The 27013-nt window shown below is 43.9% G+C and overlaps 1 long non-coding RNA gene across 1 annotated transcript in view; it reads left to right on the top strand.

The window, feature by feature from the left end:
- The first annotated feature begins 597 nt into the window (after positions 1–597).
- LOC125622120 (uncharacterized) overlaps positions 598–27013 on the top strand; it is a 48994-nt gene continuing 22578 nt past the window's right edge. Inside the window, exons 1-2 of the long non-coding RNA XR_007352655.2 lie at positions 598–1212; positions 4561–4718. This is a non-coding gene — a long non-coding RNA (uncharacterized LOC125622120). The remainder of the gene's footprint in view (positions 1213–4560; positions 4719–27013) is intronic.

The following is a 27013-nucleotide window of genomic DNA, read 5'->3' on the forward strand; positions in this document are numbered from 1 at the left end:
CTGCTGCCTCCTTTAGAGTACTTTGTAAAGGAGGATTTTATATGAGTCACATCAGTGTGATGGTTTAGGTTAAAGCCAGACCCAAAATAATTGGAGTGTCCTTCCTGTGATGATCTTAAGGAACTGCTGAAATAGAAACTCTGTCAGACAGAAAACTTCTACCCTGGTGCCTACCACGATGGCCTTATTTGCTGCAGTCCCTCTGAGAGAATGAAATACAGGTGTTGCAGTCTGTTCTATTCTACTATCTGTGTAGCCACAAAAGGAAGAAAAGATGAGGGGGAATCGAAGCTGGAAAGTCAATTAGTCAGATTCATTCCCATCATAAGATTTTTTTCCTGCTCTCTGTAATAGTGTATTCTGCAAACCTGGACTTCTGTTCAGAACTTCATATTCCCTATTTTTTTATCTGGGATTTGGTATTTCCGGTTATGAAGAGAGCCTTCTTCAAAAGGGAAAACTTAGATATTGCTTGTGAATTCACCTTAAAGTCTTAGGAAACTGGGCTCTGTGTGTGGGGGGGGGAGGTGGGAGGGGGTGGTGGAGGTAGGATTGTGGAGGGGAAGGGGTTATGTTCATCTGTAGAATTTACTGATGTGTTTTGGTTTGAAATACTCGCCATATGGTGAAGCAGAAATTATCTTGTAAAATGTGGAAACCGTATTGAGATTCGTGCTACATCAGCTTGTAATGTTTATTTCAAAGACCATGGCATCTAAAATGATTTTAAATGGAAAGCAGAAGGGTGGCTGATTATTGTGCTTCTTGAGACCAGTACTTTTTTGTTTAAGATTACCTTTGCAATATCCCATATAACATGGACAACGCTTAGTTGAGGGCCTTAATACCTTGAGTAATCAACTTTTCAAATCCCACAAACTTCTCTGACAACAGGTAGGATGTAGAGGTTAGGGTATTCCAGATCCTTAACCCTGGTCCACACTAATCTTGAAAATGCTAGTAACAGTACCATTTAAGTTATGTTTAACCATGGCTATCATAGAGATGAGTTGCTGAGGAAAGGATTTAACGTGTATTTAAAACCTTCATTGTATTTGACTTTTGTTGAAACATGTCAACAGAACACCATACCAGTATTCCAGTCTAAGTCAAAGATGATCTGAACCCAAATCACTGAGATGTGCATCCACTGCAGATGATGTATTAATTGCCCTTGTGGAACAGACCCAAAAGTCCATTGCCTGCTAAGAGGTAGGGAGGAGAAACAATCCTGTATCACATCTGCCTGGTTGTTCGTTCTTTATACCACTTTTGGAGGGAAGGGGTGTGGGGTTTCTGCTTGACCCTTTCAGGCAATTGATTTGTGTCCTGAAACATGTCTCCTCTTAAATGGAAGCTCTAGAGAGAGAAGGGGTGGAATAAGAACAGGTATCAATTGGAAATCAGAATTGGGCCCTGTTGGTTATCACTTGGCTTGAATGTATGCAGCTTCGACTGAAATCAGTGGGAGCAGCCTGCAGGACTGAGTGGGATTTGACCCTAAAAGTGCTTCCCTTGACAGCCCTTTAATTTTTAGCTGCACTTCACAGCTAAACATTCTATATATTTTTATATATAATCACATTCAGCAAGGACAATCCTACCAAGAAATTTCTCATGTCCACTCTGAATGGCCATAGAAGGAGGTGTTATACTCATGCCTACACTGCATTTTAAAACCCACAACTGGGCTATGAAACTCACTGGTCTACAGACTCTGGCTCATGCTGTGGTGCTAAAAACAGCAGTGTAGGCATTGAGGCTCGAGTTCAAGCTCTGAAACCTGGGGACAAGGGTTGGGCTTCAGAGGCCAAGCCTCAGCCTCATCCGCAGCCTCTACATGGCTGTTTTTAGACCTGTAGTGCGAGCCTTGAAAACTTGTGTCCATAGACCCGGGCTCTGAGATTCGCTGCCTGAGTAGCACCTGTATCTGTAGTAGCCTGAAACACCCATTGTTTCATGTTCTCTGTGTATATAAAATCATCCTCCTGTATTTTCCACTGCACGCATCCAATGAAGTGGGCTGTAGCCCACGAAAGCTTATGCTCAAATAAATTTGTTAGTCTCTAAGGTGCCACAAGAACTCCTGTTCTTTTTGCCTGAGTATGGTAACACCTCTTTCTGTGGCCACTCAAGCAGTAGAAATTGGAGGTTTCTTGGGAGACATACCCTCAGTTACTTAAATAGCATTCAGGCAGTAGAGGGAGCTAGCCAGCTTTACATCACTTTTCTCTGAGCAATGTGCAGATGTTGTTTAATTTAAATGCTAAATCTTTCTGTGGAGCCACTTCTGTATTTCTTGTATTGATTTAAGACTTTAACAGCCTGTTCAGCATGATGGCTTCCACACTGTCCAGAAGTGGACAGTTATATGTGGCACTGTAGTTTGACATTATTTTTCTAGGAGACAAATCAGTGCTGCAATGAGATTTTTATTAATTAAAACTTTCTTCTTCCTCTGAAATTAAGCAAAGCCATGGGACCTATTTGTGCTTTTTTTGTATCTCTTGCTCCTGCAGTAGCTTTTTAGATGTAAATTTTTTTATCACTACTAAGTGAGATCAGTTTCTGATTCTCATGCACTAGAAAAAAGCTGCAGTATTAAAGTTGCCTGGAAATGATCTGATTTAAAGAAGAGAGAGAACCTTTTCCCAACAGAATTTAAAATACATGGGTCTTGGGTTTTGTTTCATTTCTATTTAAAACGGGGAGGGGCAAACAGACTGTTTAGGCACATTTTGGGAAAGTTTATGGCTATCTTGTTTATAAATATTTGGCAATCTCTGATCTGCTGTTAATAAATTTTAAGTGAATTATTAAAACATGCTTAGCCAGAAAATTGACAGTCTCTATTTTTACTTGTATATCAAGGAATTGCATGATAGCACATTACTTATTAGATTGCAAAATTACCATTGTCCTACTTATAAGTCTACTAACATAATAGCACTCTACAAACAAAAGGACAAAGTTCCTACTCTAAAGAGCCTAGATCCTGCAATGAGCTCCCTTGGCTTAGGGTCCACATACTGCCCATTTTGGGCCTGAGGCCTGACATAGGAACAAGCCTTTTGAGCCTGATGAGTCAGACATAGCCATCTATTGCATAGAGCACAGGCCCAGCAGCCAGGCAATTCTGAGTTGTAAGCCAGACCCTGCCATTGACTTGCTGAGGATCAGCTGAAGTTTGTTGCCATTTATCATGCATGCCTATGAGTGCTGTATAAATAAATATTAAGGTATGTCCCCATTTTATATAGATGGTCAAACTGAGACACAGAAGGGCTTAAGTAACTTTACCGAGGCCATGCAGTGGCACAGGAGCCAGAGAATTCAAGAGTGACAGTGATAGTCCTGTGTTCAGTCCACAGTGTTTCCATGAACCATGTCTTTACTAACCATGCTTTCCCCGCATAGCAGCGAATGTGATATAACAGATGGAAGAGACTGACCAGCTTTATTCAAGAGTGTGCTGCTCAGAAGCTATTGTCTGTATTAGAGTGGCACCTAAATGCTCTAGGACCTCATTGTAGTAGCAAAAGGCAGATGCACATAGTAGGAGTAAGAGTATTATTTATCCCAGATTTAACTGAGGGGCTGGAGTGGGGTTTTCAAGAGTGCCTAAATGACTCAGCAGTCAATGGCACTTGAGTAATTTCTGAAAATTCCAATGTTAGTGACTTGTCTGTGATCACACAGGAAGTCTGTCGCTTACCTGGGAATAGAACTTAGGTCACTTGAGCCCAGTGCTTTAACTATGGGACCATGTTTTCTCCATCAAGGGGCGATGGCGTAAACACCCACCATAAATACGCCACTGTCCTCACCAGAGTACCTGCTAATTCAGCACGTAGCCACAGCAATGGCTGCTTCTGCTTCAAAGTTTAACTAGCTTGAGTCAAGGGAGGGACAAGAAACTTCAATCGTGGCTCTCTTGCAAAACTTTATTTTGTAAGCAAAGCTTTTCTGACTTCTTAGCAGAGTTCTCTTATGCCAATGGAAATCATTGTCAGTGTATTAATCTTTGGCCAGACTGACTTTCAGCAATGGGAAGTTGCCTTTCAGCAGGCTCATGTACAGGTAATTTCATTTCTCCCTATCTTCTCTCTGGTCCAGCAAAGCATTGAAGCATGTGCTCAACTTTAAGCCTCTGAAAGAGTCCCCCTGAAATCATAACTGTAGGCACATGCTCAAGTGCTTTGCTGAATCAGGGCCAGAGTGCTCAGCAGCTTGCAGGATTGAACCTTTATTCTCTGTGCTTCTCCCAGTCTTCTTTCCTTCCTGCTCTTCTCCTCCTCATCTGTTTTTGGCTTTGCTTTTTCGCACCATTTCCTAAATTTGGAACAGCAAAGAAATCACAAAGTGCAGTGGTAGGAGATGATGGTGGGAACTAAGGCAAGGGAACTTGGAGGAGTGGGCAGGGAGGGACATGGTGTAAAATGACCTGTAGATCACTTCTCTGCCAGGAACCTCCTTCCCCATCCTCTGTATTTTTCCTTAAATGTATCTGCAAAATATTTCCCAAAAATTGGGTTTGTGTCCTATCTTTCTTCACTCCAGGTGTGATTGTCCATGACTTTACTACAGGGCCGTTGGATATGGTTGAGCACGTTGATGATGAGCTCCGCCTTAACTGAAGGTTTAGTCTTCAACAAAAATCATTTCTTCCAAAAGATCGCTACATAGGGAAGTTAAATCCATGTTCATAAACTGGAAAAGTAAGTTTCAAATGGTCTGTTTAAAATTCCCTTTCCCTCAGTTGCTCAACTTTCATTCTCTTATGATATATTTCACTAGCTCTCCAGTCACTGCAGAGTGTTCCGTGGGAGACAACCTGATTTCTCATTCAGAAATCACCATTCAAAGCCACTTATTTGGCAAATCCTTTGGCCCCCACATCCTAGGGCCTGTTGCCTAATGTTTCTGTTTACTTTCTACTGTAAGCTCTGGGGCAGGGACTGTTGTTTGTTATGCAAAATGCCGACAGACTTATGCTATATTAATCGAGAGGAGGTGGATCGAGAGCTGAAGGGTATGCACATGCTCATACATGCGCGCACACAATGATCGGGAGCTGACTTTCTGGGGAGAGATGGCTGCTGTTCACACTGGCAAAGGCTGTTTTTTTCCCCTCATTTCTCTGAGACACAAGCCATTTGCATACTTCAGAAATGTTCCTGCAAAATGGGGGATGAAAAATGGGGTTGTGATGTATAATTAATGAAACCTTTTGTAGTCACTAATGAGGCATAACAGGCAACGTAAATAGGACCTCTGTTATACCGACAGCCTTTCTGTATGGCAAGTGTAATACTGAAGCTTTAACTGGGGCTTGAGGAACAACTGTGGTTAGAGTAGGGATCTCTAAGAAATTTGCCAAACTGCATCCCCTCCAAAGAGACCTGAAATCCATGAGCTACCAGATTGTGTCGTCTAAGGTTAGCTGCCAGATGTTTCTCAGCTGTTGGACCGATTTCCAGATGAGACCAAATGAGTGGCTATTCAACATGTAAGTATTAATATAAACATTTTAGGGGCCTAGCCTTGAGCAAGCCATTTAAAAACTTCCCACGATACTGTGAGTGATGCTGACTTCCTCAGAGAGCATCAGTATTTTGTATATCACACTTGAATATCCTGCGTGGGTCAGACTTGGGCTGCCACCTGCTAATATAGAGCCTGGGCTAGGCCTCCCCCTTGTTTTAGTGGCGCCAGAGCAGTGTGGTCCCTGGAATTTGATTATTTGTGTTAGCAGATAATTTAGGCCAGAAGGCTTAGAGTGCTCCCTTCGTTCTCTGGCTGTCGTCATGCTTCCCAGCAAAACACAATCCCAGGGCCTGTGTCCCTCCTTCTCCCTCCCCTCCCCCCCCCGACAAAAACGTTTTCAACTTTGCTCCTTTAAAGAGTTCGTTTTCACTAGTTTCAAGCCCAGTGTTCAGATTTTGGGTAAAAACGGCTAGAAATGAAGCTTTTACCAACATGAAGAAGGTTGTGTTAATGGATTTATTTATTAAATGAGTTCTTCTGCAATGTTGTGAATGCCAAACCAGACCATTGGGGCTAGTGCACTAGGAATGGAAAGTGAAATTGGTCTGTCCTTGGTTTTTTTACTCTCACTCCAGGGAAATCAAAAGTAAAATAACCTGGCAAAAAAGGGTGAAAATTAAATGAGATGCAGCAAGTTTTTAATACTTTCAGTTTTACTTATTTGTGGCCCAGAATGTTGCAGCCTTACTCATGCTGACTAGTACCTTACACCAACAACAGTTCCGTTGGGACTAATTACGTGTAGAGGAAGGCGCTACTACATATGAATACGTGTAGTCCAGTCTGAACCTAAGAAGTGGCTGCCAAACTCTGGTCCATGGAGCACTTGTTGGTGTGCTATGTAGAACTGTGAGACAATGCTGCTCTCCTTATTTAAAGTTGCTGAATCATATTAAACTCAGTTAAAAACACATTTTATAGTTTTCTAATGTTACTTTTCCATGTAAACAATTGCCGTAGTGCTGATGATGTTGCAATGACAAATGGACAGAGAGGTGTCCACGAGACAGTTTTTCTGGACTTGATTCTGCTACCTTTGTTTGTGTGGAATAGTATCTTGCTCTGCAAATAGTTCCATTTATTTGGGATTATTGCTCTTGAACTAAGTTGCTACTCAAAGTGGTAGAATCACACCCTTTTATTCAGATGCATTTCACCTGATGAAAAACTTGGCAGTCACTAACCTGTGGAGCTAGTATGAAAAGGTAAAGATTTTATTTTAAAATAAGAGTCTTAGGTTGAAAACGTCTTTGAGACCTCTTCACTAAATGTTGGCCATGTCTGACAGCCTTACTATGGAATAGACTGCAACTGGCAAAAATATTTGAATAAAATAACAAACATAGTTTTCCTTCTGGGTTGACAATCACTTCCATTTCTGTTATAAAATCTAAAATATCAGCACTAAAGACAAGCTTATGCGTTGTTTGGCACCAAAATGAAAAGCAACTGAAACTTAAGTCCACAGTTTCATTTACTAAAAGCCACAACATAACCCCTAGTAACAAGCAAGTCTTAGCTCTTCATTTGGCAAGATCCTCATTCAAATGTTACTGTCTTGAATAGCGCTGTGTGGTGCGGTGAGGAAAGAGGGTTTTAATTAATTAAACATGTTTCCCTTAGGTAGGCGTCCCTTCAATTAGTTTTTCTATTAAGTGGTCTCTGCTTTTATTATTCTCTTCTTGGGTGGAGGGTATAATCTTGCATATTGCTGTGAGATTTTATACTGTTTACATAGTCCGTGCTTGATCCACAGATTGAATCCATCAGTTTGATAGCCTTGTGACATTTTTACATGGGGTGAACATTTCCTGTTAAACTGTAATTATGTTTAAAAAAAAAAAAAAGTTAAAGAAAGAGAGGTTTTTAAAGCTAACTTTTCAAAGGGGGACTGCAGGCCAATCAGTTCCAGTGCCAATGTTTGAATCAGTTATTTCTGTTTACAAACGAGGTTATTTACTTGTGGGTTAGAAATGTACCCTAACAACCTATCTGAAGTTTTCAGTTGTCAAGATGGAGTAAATATATAGTAAAAAATTGTATGTTGAATTACATAATACACTTGTACTTCACAATTGTCCTGCCGCCAAATTAGGACTTTACTTAAGCCTGTAGATGTTATAGATTTTGGCCTGTGCTTTCCTTAGCTTTTATTCAACCTTCATTTTTGCTCCTAATTTGTCCTACTGGTATTTTGAAGTGTGTTATAATTAGAGCACTGGAATAAAATACAGTCAACACTAGTCAGTCCTGTTTAGTGCATCAACCTGACACAAAATTGGAAAATGATTGCTCTTATGCACTACCTACAATTCAGGAGGGTGACTTTATTTTGGGTTGTTTTCTTTGTCTGCTTTTAACACCGCTGAACTGGGTATATATTATTTTTCCTTTTTCTCATCTAATACAGGGCCTCAGTCAAAGATTACTAATTGACTTCTATGGGCTTTGGATCAGGCCCAGAGATTTTATCTTTTTAAAATGTGTGAGTGAATGTAGTGGTCAGGAAAAGGAAAGATTAATAGCTCTTGTATGAGCCATCCCAGTGCAGTGAGGTGTTGTGCAGGCTTCCTCTTCTCAGCAGCTGCAGTGTTTCATGATCCTGGCCTGTGCTACATTCTGTAATTCCAACCGTGAGTCCTCACCGTCCTCACGAGATGCACCTCGATGTGTCCTGAATCACACGTTGCTATTCTAATCCCGGTCCCTGTCCTGCCCTATCAATGCACCTCATTCATACTGTTCGAGTGCCAAGCCTGGTGTGAGCAAAGATGGCCAGTCCTTTCCCATTCGTGCATGTATTGGGGGAGAGAGGGCTTCAGACGTTAATTATCCTTCCTGTTTTACTTTAATCCTTTTGCTTTTTGTGGGAGCTAAGTTTCCAAAGAGGCTATGAAAATGTACAATTTTGAGATTGTTTTCAGTGTAATTGTGTACATTTCCCTCCACCTAGAAAGCAACAATTAGACAGAGTCCTTGAAAGTCACGGGGTGAAGAGAAGCTTTGAAGTTATAAATGGTCACGCTACAAGGTTTATTTTGCCATTCTTTTTTTGGATTTTGTTGAATCTTGTTGTTACATTTCCCCACTGATTTGATGGGACACATCTATGAAAATTCATCCAGAAAGGGAGAACTCAATGGCAAAGTGTCACCTTGGATAAAATTTGCAAAATACATGTGAAACATTAAACTAATTCTTGTGAAACAGACTTGTCCTTTTGCCTAGATTCTGTCTTCTCCAGCTCTACTCAGTGTGTGTCCCATATTGCAGATTATAGGTTCAAATGTGAATCGTTTCTCTTCAAGACCAATGAAAAATACAGACTCAGATCCCACCGCATCACCAGCTCTATATCTGGGGCAATTCCCATTGAATCCACAGCATGGAATTGTGCTTTTGATGGCAGAAGAAAGTTGGTGTCAAGACTCTGATGGAGCAGAGATACCGAGCCCCCCGCCCCCGGTTTCATTTGCCTATTGCCTACCAAAGCATGTATTGTCTCTGGACGAAAGGGGTTCTGGGTCTGGGGCTTGTTTCCCTGTGGTGTTTTCAATAGCTGCCAAGTCGTTTGGCTTGATGAGCCCTGCACTTAACATTGCACAAATCACAATCAAAAGTGATGAAGAACAACAATGATCCAATGGAAAATTTTCAGCATTGTAACATGTCTTTCCTGTAACTTTATGGTGTTTTCACTTGACATCAGTAGGGGATAGCCAGAGCCTTTTGCCTCCAAATCTCACTCGCTTTACTGATCTGAGTAAGTGTCTTTGGACCAAATTCATCCCTGGCCTGGCTCTTTTAAGTTCAGTGGAACTGGGTGTCAATTACTTTCCTAATTCTGCACTGACCTGCTGTGTGATCTTAGACAAGTTCCTTCACCTCTGTCTCCCACATTTTATCTGTCTCACTTATTGACTATTTACATTGTAAGCTCCTACGGGCAGGGGCTGTCTCTTACATGTGTGTACACCACCTATAGGGTGACCAGGTAGCAACTGTGGAAAAAATGGGACAGGGTGTGGGGTAATAGGCACCTATATAAGAAAAAGTCCCCAAAACCGGGACTTTCCTATTTAAAAACGGGACATCTGGTCCCCCTAACCACCTGGCATAGTGGAGTCCTGCTGTTGATAGGGTTACTCTACTCATAAGAACAGTCCCTTTTTCATTATTTGTATTAAAGCAAGAAGGATTTGACCCTTAATGCAGCTTAATATTTTAATTCTGAGAAGCCCGTGTGTGAATATTCACTGTCACTTTTCAAGAATACCATTGCAAGCAGTTAATTATTTTTAATCACAGTATCTTGCCTTAAAAATTCAACATATAAAACATGCTTATAATGATATACACACAGGCAAATATTTGACTGCATATATCTGACATTCTAGTTTCTTTCTATTTAATTGTCAAATACTGAACTCATGTTTTTGGACCATTTTATTTTTAATTTTACTTTTGAAAATCTGTGAGCAAAATTCTATGTTCAGTGTCCATCAGGAATAACGCTCATCTTCAAAGGATGCTAGTAAATGAGATCAAAATCTGGCCCATTATTTGTAGATGTATAAAAATGACAGATAATTGAGATTTGGCTAACTTAGAGTGATTTAATAATATGGAACGTTCCCAAGCAGTTTTGTGCCAGGGCCTTCATGCTGCTGGTTAGGCAGGCCAATGTTTCATTTCTGTAGCTCCTACGGTTGCATTCTCTCTAATTGAATGCAGTCACATACAGGCATTTTTGACCCTCATTCTTCAAAATCATTCCCCAAACATTCTCTGTAATCCCGCATCCTCCTGTGCTGATTAGCCTCTCTGCATCTTGGAGCTGCCTCCTGCAGTGAGGGAAAGAGAAAACAGAGTCTTGGAACTTGTTCCTGGGGTTCTTTTTAATCCTATTGATTATTCAAGAGCTGTGGAGATGCTGTGTCAATAACCCTTTTAAATATGATGTGATTTTTTTTTCACAATGTTTTTCCTCATTATTTGGCTTACTGACAAACAACTCTCTGCCTCAAAGCCCTTACACTGAAATCACTTGATGTATTGAATCTTACTAGTTGTTTATTTGGGAGGGAGAAATGCGTGAGTTTAAATGCTTGTAATAGATGCTGCCCTATTTGACATCTGTCCATGTGATAGATGCTGGACTGATGCTAGGAAATTGAAAAGTTGTTTCTCAGTAGAATGTACAGCATTGGCTGCCGTAGTGCAAGCTTCCTCCTCTCCTGACCTGCTATTCTGTCTTCACCTTGAGCTGGAAGAATCCTTTCTGGGGTTAGGCTGCCAACAAAGAAGCCAATAAGTTCCAACTGTTAACATCCGCTGGGAATTGTCCTGAGACCCACCAAACTCTTTACCAACAGGCCACCGTAACAGTCATCAGATGTTAATGACACTCAGTTACTGTCAGCTTGGGTTCATTTTTGGAACCAGTGACTGACAGGTGAGAGGCTCTCTATCCCATTAGGAATGCTCATCCAAACCCCTTTTAGTTTGAACCAATGTGACCTTGTTACTAGAGGTGGGCCTGCATCATAAAATTCAGAGCAGGGTCTGAACTTCCCCAAAGTTCAGGTGTGTTTGGATGTGGGTCTCTGGGTTCATTTCTATTTCTAACTGGTCGTAGCCGCTACTCTTTTTACAGTCCAGGAATGCTGGATTTTCTAGAGGCAAAGGGGGAAGGTAGTTTAATTGGGAAATAAAATTAAATGTCTTTTTCTCTGCCTACCACAGAAAAGGTATTATTCCAAAGTGGAATTTTCTGCACTGGAAGCTGAGCTGCATGTTTTCAATCATCCTATTTCCTTGTACTTCTTGTTCGCTTTTTACCCCTTCCAATTTATTTTTAATGGCCCTGACACCCTTGCTTATAATAATAATAAATAGCAAATGCATAGACACAATGAAACTGTTTCAGGTTCAAGTGTTTTTAATAACCTTGCGGCAAAAAATAGAACAAATCCTTCTAAATCTGGTGAAACATGATAAAGACTATCTTTTGCTGCCGTGAAATATGATTTCAGAATTGCTGCTGTGAAAATGCACTCCAAGATAGTTAGCATTTCATTAGTTTGACTCCTGGCCAGTCTTTCGAGACAAGACCCCCCTTTGTATCACACACACTTCTGATTTCCAAGTACAGTACTTTTGTCTTCCAGCTTTAACCTGGTTTAGCCAAAGAAAGGACAGGGTGGTAGGTGAAGACATAATATTATATTTGTTTTAATAAATGAAACACTGAAAAGGCTGTGGCAAAATAAACAGGAAGCATTAAAGGGTGGGTCTTAGACCAGGATCGTGAGACATGTGCTGCAGGTGAGTTTGAACCTGTATGTTATGGCTACGCAAGCATTTTTATGGGAAGCCTATCATTGCACTATAACTGGTGCTGCCATCCAGTGCTGTTTAGAGGAGGTGGCACTGTGGTCTGGAGGACTGAAGACAATGTTTGGATTGACAGATCCTAAGTTCTAATTCTGACTTTGCTGTGCTGTCTTGGGAATGTCCCTTTGCTTTCCTCTCTTGAGTTTCTTCATCTGGAAAATGTGGATAATAATACAATGACTCTGACTGATGCGAGATCAGAAGTAGGCCCATGGAGTCACAACTGCTAATGTTAGCCCTGAATTTGACCCTGAGATAACAATTGGGGAGTTCCTGGGTGTCTTGGATATAGTTAGGACATGAAATTTACTATTCTAAAAATCCCAGACTGTGAAATTGACCAGAATGGACCATGAATTTGGTAGGGCTCTAGTTATAGTAAAATACATGCAGAGAGAGCATGATCTGAACAATACGCTGGTTAATCTCTAGCAGGATACCACCATTTTTTAGAGCAAAGGAAAAATGACCACATGGATTGATATGCTCTGTGGTGTTTAATTAGCTTAAAAGGTTATTAACTGTTCTCAGCTGTTTAACAAGTTTGAGAGATGCGTTGTTTGCCAAGGGAAATAATCACACAGGTCTCCTAGCATCCTAGGTAGGGTTGTGGCTTTAGTTCCAGATGGATTTCCAGAACAGATTGAGAGAAATGTCATCCTGCATCGGACCCCATCTATTAGCCTTTCAGGAAAACACTTATTTATTTATTTTTAGAAATCATGTACTTGTAACAGAAATAGGGGGTGATTATTAATGAAGCACATGGAAAATATCTAGGGCAAAGGCCACGCTGAGCAGACCCATATACCATGGTAAGTGCCACATTCTGTTACCAGGTATTCGGATACGGTGGGGGTGAGCACAGTGTAAAAACCCAAGACAGAAGATGGTCAGTAAGTGCTTGTTCTTGCACCACTGATATCAAGGAGTTGCACCTCAATTGAGCCCCAAATAGTGTAAGGTTGCTAAGCAGCATAGCTCGCACTGATGTGGCAGGCAAGAGATGTGCGCAATGCATGCAACTGACACTGATTTGGTACAATCCCGCTGAACTTAGTGGAGGCAGTGGCTTCTTACTCTGTGAATGAGATTGGACTGGGGAGCTGGGAACAGCGTGAGATGTAAGTTAAAGTGCCATGTGTGTGCCCCAGGAGGCTACTTAAATCTACGCCCTCGTTAGTTGCATTTCCTGGTATGCCCCAGCCCCCTGTAAACGTCTGCCTGGATGTTAGTTGTTTTCCACACCCCCTGGATAACAGGAGCTTGACTTTCTCACTTACACCACTTTCATGCCAGCCTGACATCACTGACTTAAACTTTGTCAGACCAATGTAAGTGAAAGCAGGATCGCTCACCCTTTCTCACCGAGCAAACTGCAGGGTGGGGGGCCTGGGGAATGAAATCTCCATGAAGATCCCCTTGTGGAGAACCCCGCCTTTCAAAAAGAGGCAGAACATGCTCCCCTGCAGCAAAGGTCTGTTCCCAAGCCTGGTAGATCGCACAGCTATCTGCATAGATGCCCAGTGCCTCTGCACCCGCTGTGGCTCCCCACTCGCAGTTCCCCAGCCTGCAGCTGTCTCTCTGTGTTGAGCTACTATGCAGAAAAGATGAGTTGTGTTAACCTGCAGCTTTATTGGGATTCTAGAGCTCAGCTGTCACTTTGCTTGTGTTGTCTCTGCTGGGGCAGAGCTAAGGTTGCAGTTGTCATCTGGGTTAGCATTAGCACTTTGCTTTAGTCGTCCCCATTTCCTGGCTTCCAGACTTTTGCTGCTGCTGGAACTCGGCCAGTCTTGGAAGCTCCTACACCCTGAATTCTCAGAGAGGAACTTGCAACCTTAACTCCATCCTAACAAAGGTTTGTCTGGGTTAGAAGGCACTGAAATTCAATGTGATTTAAAACAATATGTATTTGGGGTGGGGGGGAAACAAGTCTGCAGTTGAACTGATGATGGGCTTCTCAATCCTGTGCATCGCCCTCCCTTCTTCCCCCCACCGCCCCAAATACTGAACGGATTAGCCCCCTGCTGTGTGACCGATTTCACAAGCTGAGTTAAACAGTGTGAAAGGTCTGGTCAGCAGGAGCTGGGCTCCTGCTTTCCCACTGTGCTGGTGTAAGGGTCACAGACCTTCCAGTGAATTAAAGGACAAAATGCCTTTTATCAAGACCCCCAGACTAGCAGCAGCTCTTTGAAAAGGGCCCGAAGAGAATATTTTTTAGTTCCGTCAGGAATGTAGTCTGAAAATAAAAGTTCCATTCCACCCAGCAACTGTCCTGTAGCCAGCTAGTGTGTGTAAAACGATCATTCTGTTAATTCTGGAATTTCATAAATTACCCCCCCACTCACGCCCGGCAGCCCTGTCCCTTCACACCACCTGGGCCCGTAGGTACGGAGTCCGAATCAGTAGGCAGGTGGCCAGTTATCAGTTCTGGGTGATGTCTGTCAGGCATATGCTGGGAGTAGCTAAGTCCCACTGTCCTCATCTTGCTCATAGGGTGAGCAACTGTGGGTTCTCATGTAACTGTAACATCCAAGCAACTGTTTGTGGGTCTTTTTCCCCATGCAATCCTTTGTGAGGTGTTTCCAGGTGCTTCTAATTAGGGCTAGGGAATGATTTGGGTAGAAGATAAAACCTGTGATGTGTGTATTATAGATGCCAGCTAATGCAGGCTAAAGGCCTGATGCTGTGAGGTGCAGAGTACTTCTGCTGATCTCTGTTTCTATTGACTTCAATCGGAGCGGCAGTAGGTGCAGGCCCACGGGGCGTTGTGGTGCACTTTGGCTTGCAGGGGGTGCTCCGCACCTGGTGGGCAGGCTTGGCAACAGTTCATATGACCCCTGACACACACACCTGCATACTGCCCCTACTTTCACCTGCCTGCCACAATGTCCAGCAATAAAGTCAAAGGCAAGAAGAAAAATTGAAGGTGCCAGCAGAGAGACTTGATAGCGGGATGTATGCTGGGAATCGTGGGTGAGACTCCGTTACATAGGTATGAATCTAGAGCGATTTAATTGATGTCCGTGGAATTAAGCAGGATCTACACCAGTGAAGCTGGGAGCAGAGTCTAGTGCAGGTTATTTCTCTGCCTTGCTTTTGCTGGTTCAGAAAAACCCTGGTTGGTATCGTTAATGGGCCTGATGCATCCTGCTGTAACTCCAGTTGCCTAATGGCTGATGATCTTACCTGGGGTACGTTATATAGCAAAATACTGAATTAGCGGTCATGCCGAAATCAAACCGCTTATGTAGCACCTGTAAGAATGTGGGGACAAACCCAACTTTGGTGGGACCAGGTCCATAGGGCCCAGAGTTACTCCCTAGTTTCAGGGCTAACTTCAGTGAACTTATGCCAGGGATGGATTTAACTAATGAAGCTGACGTGATCTTGCAGGTTATTTGATTATACTCAAAGTAATTCAGCAGCTTCTAAGAAAAATTCCCATGGGGTTGGCAGCCTTTTGCTTTTATGGTCAGAACCGTTTAAACTCAGACTGTGTGAAATACATGCAATAAAATCAGAGGGTCTCAGCATGGCAGCAGTTTCTTTACTTAGACTGGAAGCTCTTTGGGACAGGGATTTATTTTTGTTTTCGTTCTGTTTGAACAGCTCTTAGCACAATGGGGTCGTGGTCTGTTAGTGAGGCCCCGAGGTGCTACCACAATGAAAGGAATGTTCAGTCACAAAGATGTGACATTTCAGTGTTTTCCTCTTTGGACCACTTTGTGTGGAAAATCCTGAGGTTTTTGCCACTTTCATTCAAAAATGCTTTGGTCTTTGAGCAAAAGCCCTGCAATGCTTTCAGTAGTTTGAAGCCAGTGTTCTGTTTTCAGAAAGATCACTTTTTGCACCAAAATATTGGCTATTTTTTCAAGCTAAGTAGAGGACAGAAGTTCCGTTTCAGGAAGGATTTCAAGATTGCAGTTGAAACGCTTTGTTTCCATTCTGATTTTTTTAAAACCGTTGTGTTAAAATAGACACTGTGCTACAAAATCAAACCATTGAACTGAAAAGTCATTTCAAAATGAAAAATAGAAACAGTTTGGAAAATGTCAGAATGGGACTTTCAACATGATCAGAACTTTTTTTCCAGTTTTCTTCCTAAACAACATTCTGGTAAAATTAACCCGATTTTGTGAAGTGTTTAGATTGTGACAGAATGGCTTGATCCAATGGAACATGGTCCCTTCCTTCAGGCTCTCCAAGCAGCTCTACATCTTAGTTTAAATGAAAGAAATAACCAGACAATACTGTTGTATTAGCTCAGGGTACTTAATTAATGAGTACTCCAAAATTGTGGGGTAAGATTTTCACACTGACTGGTGATTTATGCTGCCTCCATTTTTGGGAGCTCAACTTCAGACACTTTAAAAGGGCCTGAATCAGATAGTGCTGAGCACCCATCCTATCAAAATCAGGTCCATTTAAGATATCTCGTGTTGGCCACCCAAAATTGCTAGTCACCTTTGAAAATCTTGGCCAGGAGTTGTTACATTGTGGTTAGAAAGCTATTCAGGGGCTGCAAAAGGTAATGCCGTTAGGCTTTCTGGGAGATTTACACCCAAAGCAACCCAGGGCCCCATCAGCCACCAGTCTGCAAGAAACTATAATGCAACATGAAGGTGTGTTGTAATGAAGATCCCCAGAGGGCCATGGAGTTTCTGAGTATGTGTACACTGCAATTAAAAACCGGTGGCTGGCCCGGGCTAGGCCTGGAGCCCTGGCTCTAGGAACCTGTGAAGTAGGAGGGTCCCAGAACTCAGGCTGCAGCCCAAACGTCTTGTTGCAATTAAACAGCCCCTTGGCACAAACCCCCCTCACCACCCCCGTGAGCCCAAATCAGCTGGCACAGGCCAATGTGGGTTTTTAACTGCAGTGTAAACATACCCACAGTGGGTAGCATGAAATGAACTGAATGCATCTCAGTGAGGGTCCCTGGCCCCGCACTAACTAGCACCATTATTGACCTTCTCATCAGCTCGGTGGAAGGCTGGCTCATGGGGACTAGTCCCTGCAGTTAGTAGTTTAAGCACTTGAGTGGGGGCAGCTGGCAGTGCTGGTGTTACCTGAGCTGACCCTGTTCAGTGCATAATGTGGGTGTCAATCCCCAGAGCTGTTCAGGCCATTCCCATTCCCACCAGCATTCAATTCACTAGGAAAAGCGTGTGGGTGAAATTCACTAAAGACAATGGCAAAACTCCTATTGACTGTAATGAAGCCAATTCTGGATGCTGTTATTGAAGCACGCTCAGCTGGATCTGCTAGGGGCTGCGTTCTGCTGCTCGGAGGGAAATCAGGTTTGAGGGTAATCCCAGCCTTTGCTCCCTGGAGGGGAGAGGCAGAGGGGAGCTGGCTTTCATTCCCCCACCATTTGCCCTGATCCTGGAGAGCAGCTTTAACTGATGCCCCGGAAGATGCTGCTCAGCTACCCACTGCCCTGCAGTCTGCGAGGAAAAGCAAGTGCCCCCCAGTCACTGCTCTGTAATAGCCTGTCTGCTGCCTCCTCCACCCACTCAGCCCCTGGGCTGGATCCTGGGTGAGGAGTGGAGGATGAGGCTCAGGGGATGAGCCATGCTTGTGGCACAGATGTGGATTCCCCGGGCCCATGTTGGAGCTGGGTGTCCTTGCCAGGATTAAACACAATCACGTGCTGATAAAGTAACAACCAGAGCGAGTGCAGCCAACCAAGCTTGATTTCTCTTCTCTCAGGGCTTTAGGTCAGAACCGAAAGGGATGTGGCTGGAGCAGAGCCCTACAGTCCTTTCCTCCTGCGGGCAGATGGAAACCTCCACTCTGCTTCCTTTGTCAGCAGTCAGCTTTGAGACGTGGTAACCACAATAGCTTCTGCGAAACTGAGGAGATCAGAATTCCAGAACCTCCGTCTCACACGTGTCAATTTCAATTGATAACAGCCTAAAACAAAAGGCTCTTCCCCAGCCTCTGGCTAAGGACCTTCCTCTCTGCTTCCAGCCTCGGGCGAACCATCACTCCGTTGGGCTGGGGAGGCTTCACAGCCAGGTGGACCCTACAGCAGAGGCAGGAAAGGGTAAGAATGAGCTTCTGGTGCCCCATGGTGCCAGGGTTTGAAGCAAATTCCAGCTTTGAGATAGGCTGAACGTAGTTGTCGTAATTATTATTAACGGAGGTAGACCCGATACAACCCTCAAGTTCACAGAATCATAGACTTTAAGGTCAGAAGGGACCATTATGATCGTCTAGTCTGACCTCCTGCACAACGCGGGCCACAGAATCTCACCCACCCAGTCCTTTAACAAACCCCTAACCTATGTCTGAGCTATTGAAGTCCTCAAATCATGGTCTAAAGACTTGAAGGTGCAGAGAATCCTCCAGCAAGTGACCATGCCCCACACTGCAGAGGAAGGCGAAAAACCCCCAGTGCCTCTGCCAATCTGCCCTGGAGAAAAATTCCTTCCCGACCCCAAATATGGCGATCAGCTAAACCCTGAGCATGTGGGCAAGACTCACCAGCCAGACACCCAGGAAAGAATTCTCTGTAGTAACTCAGATCCCACCCCACGTAACATCCCATCACAGGCCATAGGGCATATTTACCGCTAATAGTTGAAGATCAATTAATAGCCTAATTTTGGCAATCCTATCATACCATCTCCTTCATAAACTTATCAAGCTTAGTCTTGAAGCTAGATATGTCTTTTGCGCCCACTGCTCGCCTTGGAAAGCAGTTCCAGAACTTCACTCCTCTGATGGTTAGAAACCTTCGCCTAATTCCAAGTCTAAACTTCCTGATGGCCAGTTTATATCCATTTGTTCTTGTGTCCACGTTGGTACTGAGTTTAAATAATTCCTCTCCCTCCCTGGTATTTATCCCTCTGATATATTTATAGAGAGCAATCATATCTCCCCTCAGCCTTCTTTTGGTTAGGCTAAACAAGCCAAATTCTTTGAGTCTCCTTTCATAAGGCAGGTTTTCCATTCTTCGGATCATCCTAGTAGCCCTTCCCTGTACCTGTTCCAGTTTGAATTCATCCTTCTTAAACATGGGAGACCAAAACTGCACACAGTATTCCAGGTGAGGTCTCACCAGTGCCTTGTATAACGGTACTAACACCTCCTTATCTCTACTGGTTGCGAGCTATTCCCAAACAGAACCCAGATCCAAATTCTATGGCTCAAGCCCACCTGTGATTGATTGCTAATAAAAGTTCACACAGGCAGGTAAGGGAGTCTAAACAAAACTCCAGAAAACATGCAGCAGGGAACAGTCTTGCACCTGCTTCTGTGGGACGGTATTGATGAGCATCCTACACTAGGTCTTTGCTATCTCCATCCTTTCTCTCCTTTGCTCCCCACCCACAGCAATGCATATCTTTCAAACATTGCATTGGGAACAGGATTTTAGTGCCATTGACCCAGTCACTCTTTCTTAACCTTTCAGAGGGAATTGGACTCCAGTGACACTCTCCATAAATTACACTAATTCACAAACAATAATTACAAGCAGGAGAGTGAGTGAGAGAGGTGTGGCCTGAACACAGGACTCAGAGCCAGGAGTTGCTGAGATTCAATGCACTGATTCCTTTTGTGACCTTGACTAAAGTCACTTCATCTGCCTGTGCCTTGGTTTCCCCATCTGTACAATGGGGTTAATGATACTGACCCCACAGGCTTCCCAGAAGGGCTGTGAAGATTAACTTGTTTGAGAAGAGCACTGTAGATGGAAAATAAGTATTGGTAAGATGCATTTCTCTTCCCTGTTGCTCAGGGCTTCTCTAACCTGGAGTGTCATCAGAGCCAGTCAGATGTTTACAGGTGGGTTTAATGGGGGTGGCTGTGTATGTGTGTGGTGGGTGAGGGGGCATGGAGGTATGCCTACACAAAAGGGAACACTTAAACATGTACAAATATATACCTTTATGGCGTCTTATGCCTTATTTAGCTCCCAGATTGAAATGGAAGCTGTTCCTCTAATTCTCCAAAAAATAATAAACTGGAGCAGGCTCTGTAAACAGAAGTCTATCTCCAAACCCGTTTGAAATGTAGACAGACTCAAGTGAATTAGCTCACCAAGTACTTAATTGCTGTCCTGTCTGTCAGCATGTGTAGTGCTGAGGGTTAACAGGCTAACGCTGTGGCACCGGAGATGGATGAGATCCTGTGATGGGATGGCAACCCGAGGTCACTGCTCTAGCAGCCAAGTCCCTGAGTGACCCTTGGTGAGATAAGCGTTCTCTGCTCAGTTCACATCACTGTCTCTTTCTAGTGCTCACAACCCATCCCCCTTCTCCCCCCAAATCCAGCATGGTCGGGGCCTTGAGCTGGGAATGAAAGAGTTGGGAGAAAAGTGTCTTCTACCCTGATTTGCAAAAACGGGCTGGTGCCCCCAGTGCCTAGCCACATGCTATTGTGCGCAGCTTAGCCATCAGGGGAATGGTCTTTAGCTGGGATATGTTTAGTGCCTAAACTAATTTGAAATCTCATGGCAAAATCCTGTACAAAATGCAGATCAGTCTTGTACGGTCACATTGACGCCCAAGCTGGTCGCCACGATGTACCGAGTGCTTAATTCTGCCTCTCAAGCTAATAGCAGGAGCATGAGAGCAGCTAAGCTCTGTCAGTCCCCCCTGGAGTTAATGGGAGCTAAGGGCACTCAGCACTTCGCAGGATCAGGATCTCTGCTCCCATTGACTTCAGTCACAGCAGAGGAGTAGGACCAGTCAGCTGAGTTCAGAATGATGTGACCGATAGCTGCCCTGAGCAGCAGGCACTTTAAACCCCACCCAGTCAGAGTGGAGACACGCTGTCTTTTAAAGCACCATAGGAAGGCACAAGTCAGAAGCAATTCCAAATGGGTTAGAACCTAAGAGCTGCTGCGGCAGAGGTCAGATCCATGCATAATATCAGACTTTGGCAGAAGCCAATACCCAATGAGCAACCCCCAGAATGCACTTAGCCTGTTCCTCGTACCGTGGGTGGGGGTAAGCCATTTTGATCAGCCAGTGCCCGGGCTGCTAACATTTGAGCTTCTTCCTGTGCCTATGGCAGCATGGTGAGCCCTTTCAACTCCCAGCAAGATTGACCAGAGGTGAGGGCATTCAGTACTGTATAAGACTGGGGTCTCTCACTCTCTGGTAGCTGTACTGCAAACGGCTATCACGTTATCCAGCCATGAGTCGCCTCTGGAATGGAGGGAGCTTGGCCATAGCAATTCGCTGTGTTCTTGTGGAGCTGGTTCCATGCTGTGCTGTGGGATGTGTCCCACAACCTGCCCAGATTGTGAGAAGTGAGAAACCACCAGCATGTCCTTTCCCACAATGTGCTGTTTAGACAAACATCGGCCAGCATCCAGCTCTTAGGGCTTTGCCTGCAGCGCCTGCTAACAGGGATCATCCCCTTTCAGTTCAAGAAGCGGCACTTGTGCCCATGAACTGCCTTTAAATTGTGTTTGCAAGTAACAAAAAAGAAAAAAAAATCCCCCCGTAAATAAAAGTAATACTGCAGGCTTTGCATGCAACAGAAAAATCCCTTAAATCTCAGGTAATCCCAGGCAAATTAATACCCCTAGAAGAAATGGAGAGCTGGCTTTTGACTGCTGGTCACTTCAGTGTGCTGGCAGCTGGTGTATAACAGTGCAGGGTTAGATTACAAAACCACTCGTACATAAAGCGCTGCCCCATGCTTTCTCATTGCTTCAGTGTTTTCGTGTTGGAGACAATGGGCCTGTTCCTGCTCCCATTGAAGTCAAATGGGCAGGTTTGGGATAGGTTTCCTGTGTCGGAAACTTGGCTGATAGCATGTGTCTGGGGAAATGTGGTGTAGGCAGAGCCCATGTGCAAGAATTCCCTTAGTGCGGGCCCAGTAGCAGCCGGGCACAAACAAGGCAAATGGGTTACAGAAAGGGATTTGGAGAATCCACCGCGGAAGACTTCAGTCAAGTCAGCCTCCAGCTTCAAGCAAGACCTTAACTGAAGTGTCTGGCTGTCCTTGCCCTACCCCCTTTCCCTTTAATTAAATGGCAGAGTTACTTATGTATGTGCAAAGGAAGTGGGGGAGGGAATCAAGCCCTTAGATTAGTTTTTACCCCCTTCCCTCCCTCCGCCCCCCCCCCCACCAGGAGCACAGAAGTAGATTGTCCATTTAATAGAAGCCTATAAATCAGTGCAAAACATTTATAAAATAATTGAAGGTAATGGGAACCATTTGTTTAAACAACATCACGCTCATGCCCCAGAGGTGCAATAAAAGTTAGATTAATTGATAGGATTTTATATCTCACTGTGAAAAAACCTGAGTCACATTCTAGACACCCACGGTTTGGGAAAGCTGCAAATTCATAAGGCACCCAGTTACTATCCAAATAGTCCCTTCCATGCAAAGAGGCACATTTATGTGACCCTGAAGGGTTTGGGGATGAGAACTATTTACTTAAACTGTGAAGTGAACTACCCAGTGTGAGATCCTGACCCAGACAGGATTTTTCTTCCCTTTGTATCTGCTGTTCCAGTATTATTTTATTTCCATTGTGATAAAAGGAAGAAAAAATTACAGAAGGCTCATGTCTAAGCCCGGGGGTAAAGATCTACCCCATCAATTCGCCCCTGTGAGAATATGACTTTAAAGTCATAAAGAAAATAATATCAGGAAGGCGAATGCTGAACATGGCTGTCAAGAAGATTTAGTCAGCTTCATGGAGGCTCAGGGTCAGATTCCAATCTCCATCACAGTGTGACTCCAATGGAATTACTCTGGATTGACACCAATGTAACTGAGAGCAGAATCTGTCCACTATGCCCAACTGCTTCTCAGTGGAAAGATTTCCTAGTAGGAGTTTCATACTCTATGGGCCTGATACAAACCTCTAGATACAAATACCTTCAAACTTGGTGGGGGGGAGGGGGTGTTGAAACACACTAAGCCCAGGGCGGGGGCGGAGAAGCAAAGATGATTGTATGACATCTTTGTGCTCTCCAATCCCAAAGGCTGCCAGATGCCAGCATGGCACAAGTTAGAGCAGCCTCAGGGTCTGCTTCATAGCTAGAGCAGTGCAACGAGGCCATATTGGAGGACCAGGGTCTAAGAGGTTCAGCTTCAGATTAATGTAAAAGAAGCATAAAGATGGGACTAGGTGAAGTGGAACACGATTCTTGTTGAACGGTCTGGTGACAGATCCTGCACTAGTATATTCTCTTGAGCATCTAGTGGGGTATAGCTTGGAGACTGGAGAGATTCAGCTGGTCAGACTAAAGCTAGTTATTTACTAGATATTTATTAAGGAGATTAAAACAACCCTCTTTGTAGGTTGCATTGTCCACCCTGATCACGCTCCAGTATATATTGTTTAAGGACAAACTCACTTGCATTCTAGTACCGAGCATCATCAGCTGGCACTAGGGACAGGCAAACCCAGGGCACTCTGAGGTTTGCTCCTTTCAAACTATTTTGGGGAGGGGTGTCACAAAACTAGTCTGAGCTTCCAAACCATTTTTTTGCACATTGCTTAACTTTTAATTTATTAAGCACGTTTTAATAAAAAAACAAAACAAAATGTTTCTAGCTAAACAGCAGCCTGTGCCATGTAATGAGGAGAGATCTCTATGAGAGACCATGCTTCTCTTTCTCCTTCTGTGCTTCCCTTATTACCCTTTCTCTCTGTCCCCATTTGCTTTGCACTTTGCCCCACTCTTGGCTCTGATATTACCCTATTTATTTTTTCTTTTTTAGTTTTTTTTTTTTTTAATTCTTTCGGCTCCTTTTATTGAAACTTTCCCAAGTGGGACGTGACCCAGATAATGCTGGAATCCAACATATGAAACCACAATGTCTGAGGAGTGAATCTGGAATTAGGAGTTTGCCGCCCAAAGTCCAAGCTACTAGCTAACGCTTTGTGTACTGGCCCAATCCTGCAAATGCTTCTCCATGGATTCATGCCTTGATGCTAATGGTATTGCTGATAGTAACAAGTACTAGGGCCAGATTTTTAAAAGCGTTCTGCACATAGCTGTGGAATAGGGACAGACTTAAACATGTGCTAAGCATTTCACTAAACTGGGGCTTAGAGGGGCAATTATTAATTTGATTAGGCCATGATTTTTATTCATACGTGCTAATAATAATAATATCTTACAGTTAGATAAAGACTTTTCAAACTTAATACGTCTGATACGCAGGAATCCTGAAATGCAGCCATCTTTGGGGAGAGGCACAACAATTGTGCAATAATGCAAAACATCCCTGGGACTTTCCCTCTGCAGCATAGAAGGTCTGAGAACAGTGCTATACATGCTTAGTGATCTTATGCATTTGTTCTACCTATTGCAACTTAAAAGCCAAACAAAGATATTTTTTTGAGAAAGTGCAGATCTGGAGTATCAAAAAGAACCTGCTCATACCTTTCCCTGGCAGACAGCACAATTCAAACCTGAATATATAGGGAGCGTTCGGGGAAGTCAGGGCTTTCCTTTCCTCTCTGGAAAGCCCTTCACATGAGCTTTTGATAAAGCAACTCTGTCAAACAAGGACTGAATAAATCATGATGTGTTACCAAGACACGTTACAGCTTTTAAAACAACCACCGTGGCATTTACCCCACGGACTGATGAGCCTGGGGATGCCAGATCCCTGAAGCTCGGCAGCCATGCTGGAGCCAGCACACATCTGGAGTGCAGTAAACGGACCCAGAAGCAAGAAAGCAGCTCTGTAAGGGTCAGGAGTACAGAGAGCGGCTGCTGACACCAGGCGCCACCCCAGAACCCACATGCATTTCCTTATGTAAACACATGTGGCCAAAAGTCTTCCATGGTCACCTTTCTCCAAAGCCAGCCCTATAAAACCGCCAGCGAAGTGAGGAACAATGTCACTATTATTGTTTCAGAGGAATTCCTCTCAAGCAAAAAAGCATAGCCAGGCTGCCTACAAGAGTGTCTTTAAAAACAGGCCTGACAATTGCCTCCAGAGCTGAGGAAAATCAGCCATTATTTGATCAGTTGCAGTTGTCCTCCATTATTTTAACCTGTTGTGTTCTGAGCACGGCAGGTTTGCTGTAGGCTGAGGTTTGAGCAGAAAAAGACTATGGCATGGGTCCCTATGCTGCTCCCTCCCCCACGCCAGCTCCCTGTCCCACTCTCTGTATTAGAGGCATGATCTGGTGGTTAAAGCATAGGCCTGGGACTCTGAGGAACTGGATTCCAGCGCTGGCAGAGATTTCCTGGACCAGGGGTAACCATGTGATCTTACTGAGTGAATTTCGGAAATTCAGAATAAATGGACTCTGCAGGGGGAGAGGAAGTCCACTCATGAAATTATCTTTCACTGCTCATTCAGCCCTATATAGGGGTTCCTAGTTAATGGATCACCCTATTCCTAGTGTCACAGAACAGGCATGAAGTTCACCTCTGAGTTGCACGGAGCATGCAGCGGCCACTCGGCCCATACGCCCTATCTGTGACACATAAGCCCTGCCAGTGATATAGGGCTGCAGTGGTGTAGAGGACCTTGTGCTAGCCTTCTACAAGGGAGAAGTTAGTCCATCTGTGTCTTGTCAAAAATGAGGTTAATGATGCTGGCATAGTCCACAAGGACAAGAAGCTCACGCTCTGAGTCCAAGGATGCACAGAGCAATTAAATGATTTGCCCAAGGTCACAGAAAAACTCTGTGGCGGAGGTGGGAACTGGCCTCTGATCCACTAGGTCCCAGGCGAGTGTCTTAACCACAAGACCAGCCTTCCTATGTTATTCAGATGGCAGTTTCCTATTTATTTTTTTCTTGTAATATATATATAGATAGATATATAGATAAACATATTTACATTTGTTTGTAGTGCTTTACCCTTCTCTTACATTTCATGCCCTGGTTAAAATCTATTTTGGGCCACTGTGCCATTTCCCTGGACCTTTTGCATGTGTCCACCCATTTTTGCAGAGCTGTATTTTTACACTGCACGGGAATAACAAATGCTCTTCAGCATAAGTTAATGGCATGCTTAGGTTTGTGCCATCTCAGGAGCCCGATGCTGTGTGGCCAAAAGTAAACTATACACATGGTCAGAAAATCCCTTGTCAACTCTGACATCATCCTCTTGGAGGCTTCAATATAATCTCCAGGTTTGAGGTGCTATTGCAAGGTTGCAAATATTGAAATTATTCTCAGAGCTATTTCTGTCTCAGCGTAAGTAAGGAGAGAAAAGCACAAAGATCTGAAATGAGCCACAGAACTAGGAGAGAGCCACATGCAGATGAAAACTGCTCCAAAACTTGGCAGTTTGTTTACTGCCTGGGAAAAAGAATTTCCCCCAATCACTTTTAGGCCACTGCTGAAACCTTGCTGATATTATCAGAGAGGCCTCAGATCCCAGATCAGCCAGGGGAGATTTGAATGTGATACTTGGAAAAGAAAAACACAGGTGGAGAGTAAGATGGTGAATTCTCATGCAGTCAAATCAAACCAAGCATTTTGGGGCTGATCAAGCTCCCTTTGGAATCAATGTAAAGACTTGCATTGACAAAGTTGGATCATGCCTTTAGGGCTGGGTCTGCTTTCCTATATGTGAATTTGAGTGACTCCACTGACATCAAGGGAGGGCCAGCACCAGAGTAAGTGACAGGAGAATCAGGCTCCTGGCGTTAACTCATGAAGCGTTTCGGGCCAAATTCTGTCCTTTACGCTGGAGTAAATCAGGAGTAATTCCATCAACGTCAATGGAGTGACTCTGGATTCACACCAGTGTAACTGAGCACAGAACTGGTCTCAGTTCTTACTCAGGCAAAATTCTCATTAGCTTCAGTGGGAGCCTTGCCTGTGTAAGAGCTGCGCCATCTGGCCCCTTGAAGTTCCTGCTATAATGAGTCTGCTCCTTTCTGTAGCTGCTTTACAGACAGGACAATGCAGGGCTGAGAATCCAAGAGCAGGTACAGAACCTGCAATGACGGATCCTGACCTATCTCCCTAGGGGAGGAAGCTTCCCCTCCCCCTTCCTGGATCTAATCCTTTCCTTATTGCTGCCTCTCCAGGATATTACTGCACCTCATACACAGCTAGGCTGAGGGGAAGGGGGTTCATTGGTTGCCCACCTGCATGTATTTAACACTCCAT

This window comes from Caretta caretta, chromosome 13, assembly GCF_965140235.1.
Source record: "Caretta caretta isolate rCarCar2 chromosome 13, rCarCar1.hap1, whole genome shotgun sequence".
NCBI lineage: Eukaryota > Metazoa > Chordata > Testudines > Cheloniidae > Caretta > Caretta caretta.